The sequence below is a fragment of the Myotis davidii genome, unplaced genomic scaffold (assembly GCF_000327345.1).
Source record: "Myotis davidii unplaced genomic scaffold, ASM32734v1 scaffold265, whole genome shotgun sequence".
NCBI classification, from domain to species: Eukaryota; Metazoa; Chordata; class Mammalia; order Chiroptera; family Vespertilionidae; genus Myotis; species Myotis davidii.
The window spans coordinates 4358469-4365037 of NW_006296627.1; the positions used below are offsets into that span (position 1 = coordinate 4358469).

General features: G+C 43.0%; 1 protein-coding gene across 3 annotated transcripts in view; it reads right to left on the reverse strand.

The window, feature by feature from the left end:
- The window catches only part of CKAP5 (cytoskeleton associated protein 5), an 86817-nt gene that overhangs the window by 79859 nt on the left and 389 nt on the right, over positions 1-6569 (reverse strand). Inside the window, exon 1 of one of the 3 annotated variants that reach the window (XM_015569532.1) lies at positions 6302-6324. The exons of the other annotated variants lie outside the window; for them this stretch is intronic. The gene's annotated coding sequence lies outside the window, so the exon portion shown is untranslated. Of the gene's footprint in view, positions 1-6301; positions 6325-6569 lie in introns of those variants that run through there. 3 annotated transcript variants of the gene reach the window in all.

Genomic DNA, 6569 nt, shown 5'->3' on the forward strand with positions numbered 1-6569 from the left:
ATCCTAATGGGGAAGACCAGGGTGACAAAAATTATCTACACTAATAAAAGAGAAAAATGGTAATTGGCGTACGACGCTACCCTTTTCATTGGCTAATCAGGGCTATATGCAAGTTAACTGCCCACTAAGATTGGCAGTTAACTGCCAACAAGATGGCGGTTAATTTGCATATGTAGGCACAATGCAGTAAGGCTAAAGGGAAAGCAGGAAGAAGCCCCCTGCCACTGACAGTGATCAGAAACCCAGGGGGGAGCTAAGAACTGGGGGGCAGGGCAAAGGCGGCCCCAGGGCTGCCTTTGCCCTGCCCCCCAGCTCTTAGCTACCCCCTGGGTTTCTGATCACTGTCAGTGGCAGGGGGCTTCTTCCTGCTTTCCCTTTCGCCTCCCTGCATTGTGCCTACATATGCAAATGAGCCTCCATCTTTGTTGTCAGTTAACTGCCATCTGAGTTGGCAGTTAATTTGCATATAGCCCTGATTAGCCAATGAAAAGGGTAGCATTGTACGCCAATTACCATTTTTCTCTTTTATTAGTGTAGATTATCTATGCATAGGAGTAAAACAGAAGAGAATCTGCAGGTTTGATCCCTGGTCACAACACATACAAGAATCACCAATGAATGCATAAATAAGTGGAACAACAAATCAATGTTTCTCTTTTTCTCCCTCCCTCCTTCCTCTCTCTTTAAAAGCAATCAATAAAAAAAATGTGATACCCGCTAAAAAGATTTTTTTGATTTATTTCTTGGTAATTGACTTTCAGAAAAATAAAATGCTACTTTAAGCCTTATTATTGAAAAGAGAAAAATGGCATCCACATTAAACAAATGAATTTCATTTCAAAAAATACTTGAAACTACTCAACTTTTTCTCACCTTTATAGAAAGAATCTAAAAGTTACTTTACCAACAAACCTCTAAGAAATATAATTAAGTTATCACAAAAAGTAGGTTTCTTATCTCAATAAAAGAACAAAAATCATGTTTGAAGAGACCTAAAGTCACCATGGCTTATCTGATATCATATCTATGCAAAAATGTCTGACCATTCCAACTGAGTCAGAATTATGCTTTGAATGCGTCTCATATCCCAGGAATAAACAACATGGAAACCAATATTTTCTATGGCACTTAAGTGTTATCAGGGGGAAAAAGTTATATCTCAGTAAAAAGTACATTATAAAAAGGACTTATGTTTGAGATATAAGTTTCCTCTGGAAGTTGGAGAGAACTGTATAAATTGATGTCTGACTTAATATAAACAAAGGCTGAAAAACATAGAGCCACTCCACATGGCTCAGTGGTTGAGCGTCAACCTATGAAGCAGGAGGTCAGGGTTCAATTCCTGGTCAGGGTACATGCCTGGGTTGCAGGCTCAATCCCTAGTGTGGGGTGTGTAGGAGGCAGCTGATCAATGATTCTCTCTCATCATTGATGTATCTTTCTATCTCTCTTTCTCTCTTACCATATGACCCAGCAATCACACACTTAGGTATTTACCCAAATCAATTTATATGCACACAAAAACCTGTAGACAAATGTATAGAGCAGCTTTTTCATAACTGTCAAAAACTGGAAGTGCCTAAGCTATTCTTCAATAGGTGAATGGTAAACAAACTGTGGTACATCCATACAATGGACTATTATCTATAATAATAAAAGCATAATATGCAAATCAACCGAACGGCCGAACAACAGAACCACCGTCCAGACAACCTTCCGGATGACCACACTATGACACCCACTGGCACCAGGCCAGCCAAGGCAGGTGCGATGCAATTGGTTGGGGGCCCGGCCATTGTCCCATGATCACCCTGCAGAGGGAGGCCCAGGGCACCGGGCAGTGGGGCAATTGATCAATTGGGGGGCTCCACCATTGCCCTGCAGAGGGAGGCCCAGGCTACCCCGTGGCAGCACTGCAGTGGGTGGGCAGGGCCTCCCACTGCAGAGGCGATCCATCACGGAGCCCTGGCTGGATGGGAAGGGCCTATCTCTTTGGGGTGATCGATGGCAGAGCCCCATGATCCATCGCCCCAAAGACAGAGGCCCAGGCTACCTGGCGGTGCTGCAGCGTGTGGGCGGGTCCTCCCTCTGCAGGGGCGATCCATTGCGGGGCTCTGGCTGGGTGAGCAAGGCCTACCTCTTTGGGGAAATCCATTGAGGAATCCTGCCGGTAGGTGGGTCCTACCTCTTTGGGGCAATCGATCATGGGGCTCCTGGACTGTGAGAGGGCACAGGCTGGGCTGAGGGACCTCCCCCCACCCCCCGCCAAGTGCACAAATTTGGTGCACTGAGCCTCTAGTCTTCTATAATAAAAGCATAATATGCTAATTAGACCAACGTTCTTCCAGATGAGACCAGGGCTGCAAGGGAAGCCAGTGCTGGCAGCCAGGGGAAGGAAGGCCTACTCCTGCAAGAATTTTGTGCACCAGGCCTCTAGTTCAGCAATAAAAAGGAATGAGCTATCAAGCCACAAAAACACATGGAAAAACCTTAAATAGATGTTGCTAAGTGAAAGAAGCCAGTTCGAAAGGGTACATATTGTATAATCCCAATTACATGACAATCTAGAAAGGACAAAACTATGGAAACAATAAATCATCAGTGGTTGCCCTGGGACAGGGGAGAAAGAAAAGGAAAATGGTTAAGTACAGAGAATTTTTAGGACAGTGAAACTATCCTTATGATATTCCAATAGTGGATAAATGACATTATGCATTTGTCAAAACCTTTAGTAGTTTACAACATAAAGAATGAACTTTAGCCCTAGCCAGTTTGGCTCACTGGATAGAGCGTCGGCCTGAGGACTGAAGGGTCCCAGGTTTGATTCCAGTCAAGGGCATATACCTGGGTTGCGGGCAGATCCCCAGTAGCGGGTGTGCAGGAGGCAGCTGATCGATGCTTCTCTCTCATCGATGTTTCTAACTCTCTATCCCTCTCCCTTCCTCTCTGAAAAAAAAAAAGAGAAAAAAAAAAAAGAATGAACTTTAGCCCTAGCCAGTTTGGCTCAGTGGACAGAGCGTTGGCCTGTGGACCAAAGGGTCCGGGTTCAATTCTGATCAAATGTATGTACCTTGGTTACAGTCTCCTCTGTGGCTTGGGCCCTGGTCAGGGCTTGTACAGGAGGCAACCAATAGATGTGTTTCTCTCCGTCTTTCCCTCTCTCTTCCATACCCCAGTCTAAGCATGAGAAAATATCAGATAAATTCTAATAGAGGGAAATCCTACAATATACTTGACCAGTACCCCTAAAAACTTCCCTAGATTTGAAAATTTCTAAAAATTGAAAACAGTAAAAGTGGGGAGCCAGATCTACTTTCCCTCTCAGTAGATACAAACATTAAAATCATCATTTTTCCAGTTTCCTTAGTTGAAGACTTTCCAAATTTGTCTGCTGAAACATTGCTTACACTCAAAGACTTGGTAACACAGCCAGCTTTAGTTATATATTGTCTTTATCACTTGAGCACATAGAGAAGACCATCACGGTTTTGGCCAATTTTGTTCAACAAATATTTTTTGACCACTTTTTTTGTTGAAAGTGTTGTTTGAGGCATCGAGGTAGCCTTACAGATGGGGGGGGGGGGGAATCTACACTTTGCTTTCATTTCTGAGGAAATCAGACAATATACAAGCAAACAATAAATGACCTATCAAGTAGCAATAAATGCTACTAAATAAAAAAGGAAAGTAAGATAAAAGTGATCAGGAGGGCTACTCTAATTGGGAGCTGAGAAAATGCCTCTTTAAAGAGATGACATTTGAGTTGAGATCTGAGTGGAGCCTGTATACAAAGACTGGTTTGAGGTAGGGGTAGTTCCAGGAAGAGAACAGCAAATCCAAAGGTCAAAAAGAATAAGCTTAATGTGTTTGAGATCCATCAAGTAAACAGGGCAACTGCCCTGACAGGAATAAACCAAGTAACATATTCTGAACTTTAGAGGTAAAAATATGAAATCGTCTAAGAATCTCAAAACTCTTCAACACTGACCACCAGGAATCCATTAATGATTAGATTTTATGCTCCCTCTTAGTGCACTCCCCCCACTGTCACAGCTGTCCATCTCCAATATGGTAAATACTATATTCTGAACTGCTCCATCTTTCCTGAAAACTACCAAGCCTATCATCCATATTTCCTCATGTCTCTGACAGAAGAATTAACAGGGGAGACCTAACCCAGAAATTGCTCCTGAATTCTCCCTAACAAATCCTATTACTTCACAGTAGAATGGTAGGTTAAAAGTTAAAAGCAAAGATCCTGGAGACAGACTAACTCAGGTCCAAATTCAAGTTCTATCTGTTGTGTGGTCTTGAACAAGTTGCTCATCTGTAAAAAGTTGTGAGGATTAAAAATGATAAAACGTGGCATCCAATGAGTATTCATTCAGTAAATGTAGCCACTGTTAGTAAAAGTATTTGAGCATTTATTTTGTTCAAGAACCAGAGCTGAGCGAGAGGAATTATAGAAGCAAAGTGTGTGAGAGAGAAAACTGTCAAACTCCCTTAGGTTACTGGCTTTTTCTGGTTCACTAGTGTACTCCCAGAATCTAGATAGAACAACGTTTAACACACGTTGGGCATCAATCTCAGTATTTGTTGAATGAACCAATGAGATTCTATTAAGTCAAATGTGTGCCGTGTCAGCACAGTCAAGGGTGATCCTGAGTGGGGGTGATGAAAGGATTAAGAAAAGACAGGTAAGAGAATGAAAGCTGGGTCTCCGTGGGACGCTGCTCCCTGATGAGGAGACAGCACCAGCACCCACCAGCCTTACCTTTATTTTATAGCAGACGCCAGAGGCAAAGTAGGGGCGTGATCAAGTTGTTTACAGCATTCTCGTGAGTTTCAACCCCTCAACTACATGCACCTGAACTCTATCACAAGGCGCGTGGGGTCACATGTTCGGACCACAGGTTCAAGCTTACAGCTATACTGTTGGCTATATTTGTGCTGGGAAGGCTCTGCCCTCCAGCTGGGACTTGCACGTGGCCACAAGAGGACTGTGCCCTCTCATTAGTCCGAGGCTTGAACCTGTCCAAAACACTGTAGCCGCTGCACCCCATACAAATGGAGAACCTGGCTTTACTCCAATATAAAGTTTTCATACCCCATCAAGATATTAAACTATATCCTATGGCAGCGGTTCTCAACCTGTGGGTCGCGACCCCTTTGGCCGTCGAACGACCCTTTCACAGGGGTCGCCTAAGACCATCCTGCATATCAGATATTTACATTACGATTCATAACAGTAGCAACATTACAGTTATGAAGTAGCAACAAAAATAAATTTATGGTTGGGTCACAACATGAGGAACTGTATTTAAAGGGCCAGAGGTTGAGAACCACTGTAAGGCATTGTTAAAGATGTTTATTATTTTTAATTGCCTCCCCAAAACCATGAACAGTGTTCATAACAGTAAGGTACTCAAATTTATTGTAATTAAAACTCGGCTATCGGCTGTAGAAGTTCATAACTTACTGGTACCTGATTATCAAAACCTTAAAGTAATAAAGTATAAGGTGTATTGTTATGGACTATCTTTGCTTGCCATTGCCCGAATGAACATTCTTTAAATACTTGTATAATTTTTTTCTCATGAGTTTACCAAGTAGGTTTAATTTATATTGGCAAAATAAAGCAATTTCATCCCTTCTCATCATCACATTTTATAAAAACATTACAGTTTGTCTAGTCACTTAAGAAAAGTCCAAATCTTTTAGACTTCTTAAAATTTTCCAAAGATTGGTGCTTAAAAATTGGCTCTTTAGGTCAAAGAAGGACTTTTCAGGGTGATGAAAATGGAGATAGGAGGAGTTCACCTCTTCAGAAATGAGTTTTCAATTACTATAATTATGTATAAAATAACACAGGCAGCCTTTCTGGGTCAAGATTTGATGCCTTGGTTCCCAATGAGAATTAAATTAGAGCCATGCATCAATTTGGGGCAAGTTCTGCAAAAACTACTTCACCCTCTACTGATAGTGAATGAAAAAAACCAACAACTTAATTTGAGAAGGTTTACCAACGCGAATATGTTTTCTAACACACAGTAGCCACCCTGGCGACATCACCTGCATAATTTTCTATCCCAGATACAAAACAGGATACATTTAAATCCTGCCTGACAATTACCACGATTGCAGGGTAACTATACCAACAGCCAAAGACTGTTAGCAGCTAAGAAGCAGGACTCTAGTTGCCCGAGCCTCCACCTTAAAGGGCCAAGGCCTGCTTCATCTAAACTGCTGGCTATTGTACTGCCTCCCCTCCTCCCCTAAACCTTCAGAGCTGGAAAGATACCTGGGCTCTACTGACACCTTTGGAGAGGGAACGCAGGCGTAAGGACTGAGCGCTACGATCAGAATCGTTAAAATCCCAGCAAGCCGGTAGGAGCACAGGTGCACAGGCCCTTCACAACCAACCACTAAGGCCCTCCCAGGCTCTCATTCACTCATTCATTCATTCAACGACTACGCGATGGGCACGATAGCAGGGCCATTTCTCAGGGCCCCCGCCCCAGTCTCGGAACACCATCAGCCGCCAGGCGCGGCCCTGCGCTTTCCGCATC